This window comes from Chiloscyllium plagiosum, chromosome 5 (assembly GCF_004010195.1).
Source record: "Chiloscyllium plagiosum isolate BGI_BamShark_2017 chromosome 5, ASM401019v2, whole genome shotgun sequence".
NCBI classification, from domain to species: Eukaryota; Metazoa; Chordata; class Chondrichthyes; order Orectolobiformes; family Hemiscylliidae; genus Chiloscyllium; species Chiloscyllium plagiosum.
This window is the reverse complement of record NC_057714.1, coordinates 95,585,951-95,601,474: the sequence shown is the minus strand read 5'-3', so window position 1 is coordinate 95,601,474 and position 15,524 is coordinate 95,585,951. Positions and strand designations below refer to the sequence as shown.

The window sequence follows — 15,524 nt, the reverse complement described above, 5'->3', positions numbered from 1 at the left end:
ATACATCGACCAGCGTGTGCTTCCAACAGTAGTCTGGCACAATTACCCACTGGGATGTCAGTATCTCAACTAGTGGAGGGTGCTGGAGGCAGCCCTGTTGCTGCATCCTCTTTGGGATTTGTTACTTCTTTCTCAGAGTGGAGGAGGAGACATGAAGTAAAAATAGGAAATGCTTGAGAAATTCAGGCAGCATCTGAGGCGAGAGAAACAAAATTAACATTTCCTGTCAAATGTAACTCATCTTCAATTCTAAAGGCTCACTCTGATTCTCTGTACATAGATTGATGGTATCTGTAGTAACATGCAGTTATTATGAGTAGGAGGTGTGTCGGCCATCCAGCCTCTTGCCATCAAAAGAGAGAATACTTCATGAACAAGGGATAGAAGATTTTACATGTTAAGAATGCAGTGACATTGGTTGTAATGAACATCAATGAGCACAACAATGGACAGTGCTTTTTTCTTGTCACCACCATCCTTGTGAGGAATGGCACCAGGAGCGAGGTCAAGACCACTCTGTCCTCCCATGTCTTGGGTGAATCAGTCAGCAGTCTAGGGATCAACCAAGGCTAATAATGTGCACGGTTAGAGTGAGTGAGAGAAAATTTTGCAAGCAATAATGAGTGTGGTGGATGGCTCTAACCAATGTAGAATCCCCCCCATTCCCATTAACTCAGGATACATTGTTGACAAGATTAGTCAAATAGGAGAAAGTGAGGACTGCAGATGCTGGAGATCAGAGTCGAGAGTGTGATGCTGGAAAAGCACTGCTGATCAGGCAGCATCTGAGGAGCAGGACAATCAACATTTCGGGTAAAAGCCCTTCATCAGGAATGAGGCTTGTGAGCCAAGGGGGGTGGAGAGATAAATGGGAGGGGGTGTGGAGCTGCAGGGAAGGTAGCTGAGAATGTGATAGGCAGATGAAGGTGGGGGTGGTGGTGATAGGTCACAGAGGAGGGTGGAGCAGGTAGATGGGAAGGAAGATGGACAGGTAGAACAGGTCATGAGGGTGCTGTACAGTCTTCATTCAAGAGTAGTCATTCTAATTCAAATTCTGCAAGGTATGATTTTGTGAGTATGACGATGTTACTTGACTTGTCTGTGAGGCAGCTCCTCCCATTTTGACAAAATTCCCCAGATATTGGTAAAGGAGACTTTGTTTCATCAACAGGGTTCATTTTGTCATTGTTGCTTCTGGTGCCTGGATTAACGGTAGATGGTCCATGCAGCTTCATTTCTATTCAGAGTTTCTAGTGGTTCATGCAGCTAAATGTCTTGCTACCAGAGTCACATGTCTGGCAGACCATATCAAGATGGCAGATCCCTTTCCCTAAAGAACACTAGTCAAGCAGATGAGTTTTGACAACAACCACTATTGGTTCCACAGTCATGATTTGACTTCTAATTCTAGATTTTTTATTAAATCCAAATTCCAGCATTAGCTATGGTAAGATTTAAATACTGGTTCCCAGAACATTGTTATATTTATTTATTCATGGGATGTGGGCATCACTCACTGGGCTGGCCTTGAATGATTACTTACAGCACATGAACTGCAGCAGTTCAAGCAGGCAGCTCACCACCACCTTCTCAAGGATAATAAATGCTGTTAAGTCAGTGACATCCACATCCTACAAGTGGGTAAAGAAAAAAATACCAGTTAGAATCAGGACCAGGTCACTTGGACCTTCAAGGACCTTGTTCTGCCATTCAGTAAGATCATGGCTGATCTGCTTACTCTTGATAACCTTTTGCCCTCTTACTTAGCAAGGCTCCATCCAGCTTTATCTTCAAAATAGTTAAGGATGCTGCTTCTACTGCCTGTTCAAGATGTGAGTTCCAAAGACTCATGATCCTCTGTGAAACAACAATCTCTTTATCCCTGTTTTAAATGGGTGGCTGCTTATTTTGAAACAGTGACATCTATTTCTATGTTTCCCACAAAAGTAATGATTCTCTTCATATCCAGGACTCCTCAGGAGTTTGGATACTTCAATCAAGTCACATTTTGTCCTTTGCGGCTGCTCAAATGCCCCTCATGAGCCGACCTGCCCATTCCGGATATTACTCTGGTAAACCTCTTTAAACTGCTTCTTGTGCCTATCCTCCTTCCCTGAACAATGAGACACAGTAATCCAGATGTGTCCAATTCAATAGATTTGTTTTCACAATGTGAAGGATCACTGACAACACTGGATAACCTATCTAAATTTAATGCAGTTCACAGGAAACTGACATTACCTCACATTCTTAACATATGCCACAATCTGGTGTAATGATCTGCAACAGGTTCTATTCAGGAATCAGCTGCCAGATCACAAGCAGCTGATTCCTGAATCGATTGGATTCTCCTTTTGCAGGAGAATCCAATTAAGAAACAATACCCAGTAAAACCATGCTTTATTGCTCCAGATGCACTATGGAGAAGAAGCATTCTATGACAAGCATTGACTGGGGAGATGAGACATAGTGGTATTTTTGTGGGACCAATAACGCAGACACCCTGCCTAAGAACTTGCTGGATCAGAATCTAGAAACTCCCTCCCTAACAGTAGTATGGGTCTACCTAAAGCACATGATCTGGAGTAGTTCAATAAGGCAGCTCAGCATCTAGGGATGGACAATCTTTTTTTTAACTTACTTGTGGGATGTGGGTGTCACTGACTAACCAACACCTATTGCTGATCCCTAGTTATCCTTGAGAAGGTAATGCTGAACTGCCTTCTTGAACAGCTGCAATCTATGCACTGCAAGTAGATCCATAATGTCCTTAGGGAGGGAATTCTAGGATTCTGATCCAATGATAATGAAGGATCGGTGATATATTTCTAAGCCAGGATGAAGAGTGGCTTGGAGGGGAACTTGCAGATGATGGTGTCCCCATGTATCTGCTACTCTGGATGTTCTTGATGGAGGTTGTTGTAGGTTTGGAAGGTGAATTTGTGCAGTGCATCTTGTAGATAGTACACATTACTGCTACCGATTATCAGCAGTAGAGAGCGTGAACACTTGTGAATGCAGTGCCAATCAAGCGGACTGCTTTGTCCTGGATGGTGTAAAGTCCTCCTGAGTGTTGCTGGAGATACACACATGCAGGCAAATGGGGAATATTCTATCATACTCTTGACTTGTTCCTTGTAAATAGTGGACAAGTTCTGGGAAGTCAGCAGATGGGTTACTGGCTGCAGTATTCCTAACCTCTGACTTGCTCTTGTCGTACTTATGTGACAAGTTCAGTTGGTCAATGGTAACCCCAGAATGTTGATCATGGGGAATTCAGTGATAACAACACCATTGAATGTTAAGGGGTGATGATTAGATTGTCTTTTCTTGGAGTTAGTCAGTGGTTATTAAACAGGTTTCAAAACACTTACCCTTCAAGACTATCCAAATTCTTGTGCTTCCTTCGGAGAGCCTCAAAACGAGTTGTCTCTCTGCAGGGTCAAAATGCTGAAAACTCCGCCGTGCAAATATTAACAAATTCAATACCTCAAGTGGCTGATTTGTTGTTCTTCATGTTGGGTTTACTAATGGTCGACATCAAAATGATTATCATGCGACATTTCCTGAGCTTTTAAATCCTCAGCTGACAAAAGTGCAACATTGACCCAAACAAATGGAAATGACCATAATTTTTGAATAAATTTTATTATTTACATTCCTGATGACCAAGACTGGCATTTCAAAATTTCACATGACGTTGGAGGGTGCGTTATCTTGTTGATCTGTGGTGATTTTGCCAAATTCTGAAATGGAATTTTCAGATCAAGGTTTTGAAAGCCCTCTCCCAATCTACAGAGCAAAGAAAGATGTGCTGTGCCATCCCAATTGGCAAGGTTCTTTGAGGCTTACTGGACCATTGTTTATTTACACATTGCCTTTTTTTAAACCTCCTCCTTATTCTTCTGTATCAAGAACATAACGGTTGCTTTATTTCAGTGATGAATTCTTACTTTTTTTTCTTCTTGGGATAATGCCTGAAACAGTTGGTGGAATGAGTTCATTATTAATTAAATGAACAGTTATTGACATTTACGGCAAAGTGAAGTGTGAGAATTATAAACGGACTCAGAAAACACCTGCTGAGTGATATTGTGTCACATCATTTTCTGCAAACACTGTCTCCACTTGTCATGCTCATCCTATATTTAATCGATAACCTATTATTTTCCCAATATGAGACTGAGGATGAAGGCTCATAAAATGAAGAAAAAAGAACGTTGTCATTTATTATATCAGCGAATTTGAAGGACATTTTACAATAATGTGTAAAAACTGGGGAAACCCATTTACTTTAAATTTATTCCTTCTGGTGCTTACCTGTGTAGTCTGTGCTAGGAAACAGAATACCTTTCTGCCCATAGGACTTGGTGTCGATAGAGAGGTGTCCCAGCTGCAACCACTTAACATGAAGTGCAGTGTGCAGTTCTCCTCCTTTTGCCTCATATTGTACCTTATGCCGCTGCATGAAAGGAGAATGCTTCACAAAATTAATGTGCATCCTTCCACTTCCAACATCAAATACAGGAAGAGGCGAAGGCCCATTAGTCCTTTCAGTCTGTCATGCCATTTAATTAGATCATCATTGAACTGCACCTTCTTAGTGAGACTGTCAGCTTACTGCAAAAGATAAAATTATAGCAGGATATTTGAAATGAAAAAAAACACAGAAAATCTTGGCAAATTTGCAGGCCAGGTAGCTGGAGGCTAATGGAGCTGTTTATGTGACCAATTGAAGGTCAATTCTGCCTCCCTTAGCATTCCACCTGCATCATGTGGTCCTACAGCCACAAGGGAAGGCTGCTCAGTGTCATTTCCAGCCAGCTCTGGTGAGGGTTATGAGGGGCTTGTGGTTCTCATTGATGAACCTGCGCCCCTCCCGTCTTCTATAACTTACCCCCCCCCCCCCAATCCTTAAAACAGATGCACTGACACTTGTTACTCAGCTTCTCTCTACACAGTCACTAGGGCCTGACTGCCATGCCCCAGATTTCTCCAGACAGCCCGAACTTACTTCAACAGTGCCTGGCCATTGAGCCATTCTCTGTCTGGAGCTGCAGCCAAGGCACTGGCCATTGCTGTCTGCTGCCACTCTAATGGTGCTAGAGACAAGAAAACTGAAGATGCTGGAATCCAAAGTAGACAGGCATGAGGCAGGATAAACACCCAAAACATCAACCTCCTGATGCTGCTTGGCTTGCTGTGTTCTTCCAGCCTCCTGCTTGTCTTCTCTGACGGTGCTGGCAACTCCTGGGATCAGACTGTCCTTAATCCTGTCCTCGTAGATGCCTGTTATCTGGCCATTGCAGCCAACGTGACATTCCAAGTCCCATCACCTGCCAAAGTAGGATGTCTTTACTTGCAGCCCCAGTGGCAGAACCTGTCAGCAGTTCACTCTCATGTTCCAGGTGAATGAACTGTCCACAGGATTTCCAGCAGCATGGTAATGATTCATGTTAAATCATTTTTTTAAATACAGAAAGCAGACTCATATAATTTTACCATCATGTGTGTGCCAGCACTCTAAAAGCCTTCTGCATTTCCTCCAATTCCTCCACCTTTTAGATATTAAACTTTAGACTTAGATTTAGACTTTATTGTCATATTTACTCAAGTACGAAAGTACAGGAGTACGGTGAAAGGTTTTCATTGTTGCCACACACGGCACCATCATAGATGCAAGTGCCTAGATACCAACTCTTAAAACAAGGTAGAAATAAGGAACAAAGTTAGAAGTTAAACATTAGAATTACTCTTAGTATAATGTGAAAGGATTAAGAAATATTTTCCCACTTTGTAGCAAGTTAGAAACTACTGAGTCTAAAATAGAATCAGATTTTCTGACCTTTTGTCTATCATTGTTACAACATTGCCTGACATTTATCCTTGTCACATCTCTGAATGCAAAATAAAGTTATTATTTACTACACAATGAACAAAACAGGCCATGATGTACATAGTTATTATGAATGAGTATTTCATGTTTTTCGTAGGTCAACTGTAAGTTTTATCTTTTGACACACAATCTAAATCTCTTATTTTTATCCAAAAGCGTTTAATTTAAAATAACCACAGATGTGTCATTTATCAGTTATTCCTTAGTACAATTGTGATTTCTAAGTGGATGCTTTGTGGGTCACAGTTTAGTGAGTTCTTTTTTCAGCAATGCTGGTCATATTGCTTGAAAATCTGATGGGACTCAGTAAGTGTCGCCAAAACAATGAGTAACACTGAGGATTTATTGGGGTCTGGCTATAAAATCAAAAATCTGTATTTATCCCCCAACCTGTTGCTAATAACATGTATCTTCTAAATCTTGAAAAGTTGCCTGGTGAATTTTGTCCTGTGTAGTATTGTTTGAGTTGTCTGAAGTTGCAAGGAGCTTATTCAGTTTATTTTCAGCTATTGTAACCTCCATATTTATGTCATTATTCTTCAATTTTTTCCAATTTGGGCATTTACTAATGCACAGCCACATTTTATTTTCAATTTCTAATGAAAATCATGTATTATTTATGCAGTATCTGGAATGTCTCTTTGAGTATGTGCCTTTCCAACAATACTAATATGAACATATCATTAAGCTTGGACTTATAGTTCGCTAACCCCATGTTTCAGAATTAGCTTGCATTCATTCGCTTACAACTCAGTGCAAAATGAAATTGTTTGAACCAACACTAAAGCTCTCAATAATCTGTAAAATGCCTTGGGATATTTTATTATTTTAAAAATGCCTTATAAATTCAAGTTGTAATTGTGCAGTGTAAATCCAGAATTGTGCCTGGAGCAAGATGTGTGGTGAAATAGAATGAAATTCTTTTACATGGGGTATCTTAAGTGAGATTACTTAAAGTTTTTTTTGAGCAATTTAACTTGGAACATGTGGAGAAAACATGACAAATATGGACTTTACCCTGTAGAATAAATCATGTAAAGTCCAAATGAGTAATATTAGTAGTGAAGTTACATGGTTTGTAAAGGACTGAAAATGTCTCAATAGTTTGTTTGATAAAGTTATACTGGAAGACAAGAGTTGGTGGAAGCATTGAGTGATGTGATGGAGAGATGGAGCTGAATCTCACTTTTCTATCTATCACAAGAAAGCACACAATTGTATGGCAAAGTGAGATGTTATTGAATAAGGTTCAGGATAAGAACCTCAGCTAATTTCAGATCTACCGTGTGATAATCTCAATTATAGCAATGCTTTAGTTACCCTGTTTTAAGACCCCACAGTTAAGCACAGAATGCGAATAGAACCTGGGGCAAAACCTGGTCATTCCTGATCTGATCAATCCACAACCACTACCATCAAGAACGAACAAAGCAGCAGACACATTGCAGAACCATACCCTGCAATTTCCCATCCAAGTCACTTACCACCCTGACTTGGAAATATAGCATTGTCCCTTTACTGTCACAGGTCAAAATTCTGGAATTCCCTCCCTGATGGCTCTATACGTGTATCAACTTCAAATGGATGTCAGCAGTTTAACACAATCCACTCAGCTCATTCCTGATGAAGGGCTTATGCCCGAAACGTCACTTTTCCTGGTGCTCAGATGCTGCCTGACCTGCTGTGTTTTTCCAGTGCTACTCTAATCTTGAGTTTAAGAATACAGCTCACCACCGTCTTCTTAAGAACAATTAGGAATGAGCAATAAATGCAGACCTAGCCAGCAAGACCTACACATCCAAGAATGAATAAAAAGCAAAGAATGACATCTGGCTGCGTGGGGAGATCACTAAGTTACATCAAGACAACCCACAGTGGCTCCCTGAGATACACCTACCTTGTCCAGAGCTTTATCTCCTACACACAGACCCAGTTGGCAGTGACCAATCCCACCACCCCAACTCTACCATGGCAGGTCCACCTTTTACAAAGTGGATTGGACCAACAGCTTGGAAATGCAAGCCATCATCCCTAAAAGGTCAGCAGTCCCAGCTAGAGGTGGCCTTCTAATTGACTACCACCAATAATATCCCTTCTATTGTCCCACGTTCACTCACACAGGTTCAGGATTGATCATTCCACCACACTCTCACCTACATTGTTTATACGTATCATGAACAACTGTGGAACCAGTACCGATACCTGTGGAAGCCACCAGACACTAGTTTCTTGACAGGGCCCGAGGAGAAGCAAGAAGACAGATGATCTGGAGGCCCATGCAGGAGACAATGATGGTTGTTAATGATGGAGAAAGAAAAAAGAGATGTGAATAGGAACTAAAAGGGAGAGCCTTAACTTGTCAAATGGCTTAAATACAAGTCACTGCCAAAGAAAAAATAATTAGAGGAGCAATGGGGTTGCAGAAGGATTGGACATAGAATCATTACCAGTTCACTCCCAGGGGGATGTGTAAAATTCTGGTCATTGTTATATTCTTAGACAATGTAATTAGAGCTCATTAGAATGAAAACAGAAAATGCTGGAGAAATTTGGAAGGTCTGGAGGGGGAGCAGAGTTCATTTTTTGAGTTCAGTTCTGAACTTCAGTTCCAAACAACAGACAAATCGGACACAAAATGTTAATTTTGTTGCTATCTCTACAGATACTGCCTGGCCTGCTGAGTTTCTCCAGTACTTTCTGTTTTAATTCAGATTTTAATTCAAGTCCTTTAATTAGAGCTTGGAGATCTGGCTTCCCCTTTGTTCCTGCACTAATGAATCTTTGCTTGTGATAAATCATCTTCACAAAGTTCCATAAGATTCTGTTTTGTCCTATTAAGAATCTTTTAACTTAAAATATAAGCTCCCATCCAGTCACTTCACTAAACATGGGAATTCAAACCAGTTCAATACAGCTTTAATTAAGTGTTACATAGTGGTTCCTACTCTAAAACACTCTGCTGAATATACTAAACCCTTAAGTCTCTAATAAAGTAAAACAAAGTTTGCTTTACTGTGGATTGAGGAGCTTTGCACATCTGCTTGTGTTGAACAGGGAACAGTTTGATGCATGTCAGGAGGTAAGGGCAGAAAAATGGCTGTCACAGAACAATAGGCAACAGAGTGCAATTCTTGGAACCACATCTTTCCAAAGGGAAATGTTGTCTCCCAAAAGTCAGCTTCAGTGTCAGTCACCCAGCTCGAATAAGAAAGCAACAGATTCGCAATGACGGGAGTGGTGCATTGAGCGTGAGCAATTAGCAGTCATCGAACAGATCATTTTGTGCATCATCCGAGCCTTCTGCAGATTGAACTAAAGAAGCTCAATGGATGGAGTCGCAGACAAAACAAACTGCTTCAGTGTTGTAAGGTCCTATGATCCTATCATAATGTCTGCCGTGCTGTGATGAAAACAACCTTACAGAGTGGTAGTAATCAACTGGAATGTTATCTAGAACATATGGCATAAGGTTGCCATAAAATCAAATTAAAAGAAACTTTATTTTGAATAGTCATTTGGCAACGTAAAACTTCAGTATTGCTGAGAAAAAACTCATTTTTTGTCAAAATAGTTTCCTTAAGACCATGCTTTCATAAGATTAGGAAGCAGAAGTAGGCAAATCACTTCATTGAATCTGAAATGGTCTGAAAATCCTCAGCCCCACTTTCTTGCTCTATCCCTTTAATTGTGGGCTCCCTTCCTGATTAAACATCCATCTAACCTGGCCTTGAATATAACCCAGCTCTCTGTGGTAAAGAATTTCACAGGGTCACTTGCCTCTGAGAAAAAATGAGAAACACTGAATATAGGAGCAGGAGCAAGCCATCCAGCCGTTCAAACCTGCTCTGCCATTTAATACGATCACGACTGATCATCCAACTCAGTCATCTGCTCCTGCTTTCTTTGATCCCTTTGGTCTGAAGAAATATAAGTACAACTTTCTTGAAAATCTTCAATGTTTGGCCTCAATGGTTTGCTGTGGCAGAGAATTCCATAGGCTCTGGGTAAAGAAATTCCTCCTCATCTCTGGTGAGCTTCCATTGCACTCTTTCTTTGATAATGATATTCTTCCTGAGATAAGAAGACGAAACTGCACATAGCGCTCCAAGTATCTGCACAATTGAAGCAAGGTATTATTATTGCTGCATTCAAATCCTCTTGTTATAAAGGCGAACAATCCAGCCTTTCTACAGCTGAATCTTAGAAACCCTGCAGTGTGGAAGCAAGCAACTCGGGCCATCGAATCCACGTTGCCCCTCAATAGAACATTCCCCTCAGACACATACCTCCGCCCTATCCCTGCAACCCTGCATTTTCCCTAGCTAATCCACCTAGTCTACAATCCTTGGACAGGATGGTCAATTTAACATGGCAAATCCACCATCATTAGACTGCACGTTGTTGGACTGTGGGAGGAAACCAGAGCACCCAGAGGAAGCCCACACAGATAAGGAGAGAATATGCAATTTCCACATAGACGGTCGCCCAATGATGGAACCCAGGTCCCTGGCGCTATGAGGCAGCAATGCTAACCCTGAGTCATTGGGTCTTCATGTAACTCAGTTGCTGAGTTTTTCTCTTTGGTTCTTCATTGCTGTTTCTAGCTTCCAGTAGCTGCCACCATGTTGTATATGGATTGGAATAAAGTCTATCCACCCTTAGCATTCAGCTAGTAGAAATTACAGAGATTTTTTTTCCTCAACTACCATTCTTGCAAACTATATATATGTTACAGTAATAATAACTAATTGATAACTCCCTGATGAAACACCTTGAGATGTCTTACAATATTAATTAGTGAGTTCATGTTGTGTTGCAAATTAAGCAGTTTGAATTTACTTATCCTCTCATTTCCTGCATCCACCACCACGTCCACCTGGCAGGTAAGGTCAAAATCAGTCCCATGCATTGCATTCTTTTCAAATAAGAAGTTTTAGTTATTATCTTACACTGGGCAATATCTATGCAAAGTAGTGGTAAATTTGAGGAAATATTGCAATCAAAAAGGAGATTGTTTCTCCCTAGTATCTGTTTACACTTCTGTTGCAAACTGGAAACATACTTCAATCCCTGAGTCTTATAATAATTACCTCAATCTCCGATTACTGCCAACAAATTTAAATGTAGAAAGGTTTTAAACTAAAATTAGCTTATTAGTGAGTTGAAATATAAATCAGATTAGCTTCATTAAATTATATTAACATCTTATAGAGTAAAAATTAGAATGCAGTATGAAAACACGTTCTTTATTAAAGGAAATTTATGGAGATTTATGGAGATTTCCACAATACAGCAGTTGATATTAATATCTTTGCTTGCATACATAATATAAGACCTAATAAAAGATTTAATAAATGGGTTGGTGCTTAAGGGAAAATTGATGGGGTACAGAAAAGATTTTGGCAGCCCATGACATAATAGAGAAATATACAGTTACGTGTGAGAAGAACTTGCTCATTAATGACTGCTATGGCTCAATTAAGAAAGCAAAACCTTTACTAACTTTGAATAATGAGAGATTCAAAGCAAAGCATATATCATTAAATTCATTTATTACAATTGAAGATTGTGTGATGAAATGATACACCAGAAAGTTGTTTCTGGTCATAACACATGTAATAGTTCTTTTTTTTTCATTTTTGATCATTTCAAGGCAAGTGACTATTTTGATACAGACTCAAGAATGATTAAGAAGGACTGAGCTGCATAAACTGGAGAAATCTCAAGTTCAATCCCTAATAACACCAAGTTTACAATAGGGATATGAGAACTTGTTTCAATAAGTGATCTCCAACAGTGATTTCTATTGAGTAATGAGGAAAAGTGTGTATGAGGGAATGACTTCATAACACTAGGAAGATCAGCGATGAGAAAAGACCATTTGATCCATTGAAATCTATTGTTTACAGCCCTAACTCACTGGCTATGTCAGACAACTGCCTTAAAAGCCTTGACACTTGTATTGCCCTGCCTAGAAGTTTTAATGTATTGATGATGCCATGAACGTATATTTTCTTCCTTGTGTCTCACCTGTTTTCACCTAAGGTAAATGTAATTTGTTCTCCCTTCCTTTAGTCTCTTAAAGTAATACTGGCCTAAAATATCAGTGAAATTATTCTAATTCCCTGTCATCTGTTCAATGTGAGATTGGAGAGATCCTTAAAAGAAAATGATATGAATGGCTACATGGGTACATTATCATTAGAAAGTTCCAAGGGGTTCAGACATGAAGCTAGTTCAAAATGAGCACATTTATTGCCTATAAAATATATCATAAGCATAGTACAGCAAAGGTTCATTGGTGCCTCCTTCCATCTGTAATCAGTCCATGTAATCTGACATTACAAAGATTTTACTCCATATACACATGTTCAGGAACTAATATTCGTACAGTCAACAGTTACTCCACGCATCCCACAAGCCATCATTCTCATTTAATATTTATACTGTTTTTCAGGTGGTTTATTATCTCCAACAGCATACCCTGTTTTCTATTCAAAGATGCCACCGGTAATAATGAGCATTTTCTAGTGGTGTGTTTTATTTTAGTTTGGATTTCAGGCAGCTGCAATATTTTAGTAAAAAGGCTGTCAGTTTTAGACACTGAATGGCATCTAATACATATAGGGCATGGATGTAGTGCTGGTGGTATAGAGGTTAATAGTTATTTGTTAGAGTGCATCAGTGATGTCAGATCTCATGCAGAGGCTGGAACCTGAAAGAGAAAAGTTTTGACAAGGTCTGACAACAGTCAGCCTTCTATCAAGTGCAAATAGCCAATATATATCACTTGCTGGTTAGCAGGATGCTCTTCAGTTCTGTCCTATTAAAAGCATACAGATTCCAATCATTGCATTAACACAGTCTCTAGAGGACAAAAAAAGACAATTAGGATGGGAAAGAACATGTTATAGTCAGATTTATACAATCATACAACCAACAGATCAGATTAAATATTTGCAGATCCACCTCATGAATGGTTGTGGGTGATTGAACAACTACAAGGAGGAAGAGGATACTCAAAAAGTCTCTACTGTCACCAATGGAGGAGCGCAGCACACCATTAAAGACAACAGGGTTGAAATGATGCATTTCCAACCATCTTTAGCCAGAAGTAACCAGTGGAAAACTTGGCTCAACCTCCACCTGAAGTTCCCAGCATCACATTTACCAGTTTAAAGCCAATTTGATTGATTGCAAGGAGATTGGAATCATAGATGTAAAGGTTTTGCAGCTCAGTACACCAGTAGATAACCACTGTTTAAGAGTTTTGAAGAATGAGAATGGATATTATTGAAACTTTTTAAAAAATCCTACAGGGAGTAACAGGGTGGATGTAAATAGGGTGTTTCCATGGCTGATGACTTTGGGATGATCTCAGAGTAAGGGGAAGTCTATTAAAGACTGAGACAAGGATTGCTTTGCTGAGAAGGCCTTTGGAATTCTCTGCTCCGGGCAGCTCTAGAAACTCATTCATTGAACAAATTGAGGACAGAAATCAATAGATTTCTGGAGCCTAATGACATTAAAAGATATCTTTGGGCCTGTTGGGGAAGGTGAGTAACTGATTTAAATCTTTAAAACCTTACCTCAAGCGGCGGAGCCCTCCATTTTTGTTTTCAGCAGCAGGAAGAGCAAGAGCGTGGACCAGGGGCCTGTCGGGAAAGGTGAGTCACTGAGTTAAAACTTTAAAAGCTTACTTCAAGCGTCAGCAGCAACAGCATCTTGGAGAGCAGAGGTTTCTGGGAAAGGAAGGACTTATTTTTTCCCCTCAGCTATATAGGTTTTCTAAACCTGAGATTCTACCCTTGTAGGGCCTCCACCTCCTCTAACCTTATACACCAGGGAAACATCAGATAAGCTTCTATGCTTTTTAAATTTACTTTTTGATAAGGGGACTAGCAAGCATGACAGTGCAGGGAGAGGAGTTCCTCCTGCCTGATGTTTGAGGTGAGGGATGTCATTAGTGTCCCATTCAAGTATACTGCAGGAAGTGCACCCAACTCTTGCTCCTCCAAGACTGCGTTAGGGAACTGGAGCGGGAGCTGGATGAACTTCGGATCATTCGGGAGGCAGACGCTGTGATAGGTAAGAGTTAGAGGGAAGCAGTAACTCCTAGACACGAAGAAAGCAGTCAGTGCAGTGATCCCCTGTGGTTGTTCCCCTGAAGAACAAGCAAACCATTTTGGATACTGTTGGTGGGAGGGGGGTGACTTACCAGGGGCATGCAATGGGGTGCAGATCTCTGGCACAAGCTCTGTCCCTGTTACATAGAAGGGAAGGGAGGAAAGGAGGAGAGTGTTAGTTAGTGGGGACTCAATAGTTAGAGGGTCAGATAGAAGGTTTGTTGGAACGAACGAGACTCACGGTTGGTGGGTTGCCTCCCGGTGTCAGGGTCCGCGATGTCTCGGATCATGTCTTTGGGGTCCTGAAGGGAGAGGGTGATCAGCCCCAAGTCGTGGTCCATGTAGGTACCAACAACATAGGTAGAAAGAGGGATAGGGATGTAAGGCAGGATTTTAGGGAGTGAGGGTGGAAGCTGAGAGCTAGAACAGAGTTGTTATCTCTGGTTCGTTACTTGTGCCACTTGATTTGACAAGGACTTATCTACTGAGTTAGTATGGGCTGAGGTTAGAAATAGGAGAGGAGAGGTCACACTGCTGGGAGTTTTTTTTAGGCCATTGCAAAGTTCCAAGGATGAGGAGGAGAGGATCGGCAAATCGATTCTGGACAGGAGTGAAAGGAGCAGGGTGGTCATTATGGAGACTTACTTTCCCAACATTGACTGGAAATGCTACAACTCTAGTACATCAGATGGATCAGTTTTTGTCCAATGTGTACAGGAGGGCTTCCTAACACAGTATGTCAAAGGGCTGACAAGAGGGGAAGCCACACTGGAGCTGGTTCTTAGTCATGAACCAGGCCAGGTGTTTGATTTAGTGGTTGGTGAGCATTTCCGAGAGAGTGACCATAAATCGTTTACATTTAGTTCAGCGATGGAAAGGGATAGGTACATGCCACAGGGCAAGAGTTATAGATGGGGGAAGGGCAATTATAATGCGATTAGGCAAGACTTAGAATGGGGTAGCAAAATTCAGGGGATGAGGACAATGGAAATGTGGAGCTGGTTTAAGGAACTGATATTGCGTGTCCTTGATAGGTATGTCCCTGTCAGGCAAGGAGGAAGTGATAAGGTGAGGGAACTGTGGTTTACGAAGGAAATTGTATCTCTTGTTAAGCGGAAGAGGGAAGCTTATGTGACGTTGAGGTGAGATGGTTCAGCTGAGGCTGAAGGAAGGATTTAAAGAAAGAGTTAAGAAGATCAAGGAGGAGACATGAGCAATCTTTAGCAGGCAGCTGACACCCTCTCACCTCCCACGGATCCCACTGTCACCATCCCCACCCCCCAGAACCCTGAGGGGAACATCACCTCTGCACATGACTCCACCCCCATTCCCCCTGTCACCACACCCACTCTAGTCACAGGCCCCGCTCGCACTCTCAGCTCCACACCTACACCAGGTCCTAGCTCCCAGCCCTGCCGAGTTATCACCATCCCCCTTAGACCTCCCCCACACTGAGGAAAAACAATCAATCCTCAGCAAAGGCCTTACCTTTATCCCCCTCC

General features: G+C 41.1%; 1 long non-coding RNA gene across 2 annotated transcripts in view; it reads left to right on the top strand.

The window, feature by feature from the left end:
* Positions 1 to 985: 985 nt before the first annotated feature.
* Positions 986 to 15,524, top strand: part of LOC122550362 — a 73,882-nt gene continuing 59,343 nt past the window's right edge. Inside the window, exon 1 of one of the 2 annotated variants that reach the window (XR_006311824.1) lies at positions 986 to 1,061. This is a non-coding gene — a long non-coding RNA (uncharacterized LOC122550362). The remainder of the gene's footprint in view (positions 1,062 to 15,524) is intronic. The other variant, XR_006311823.1, reaches the window with a different exon arrangement.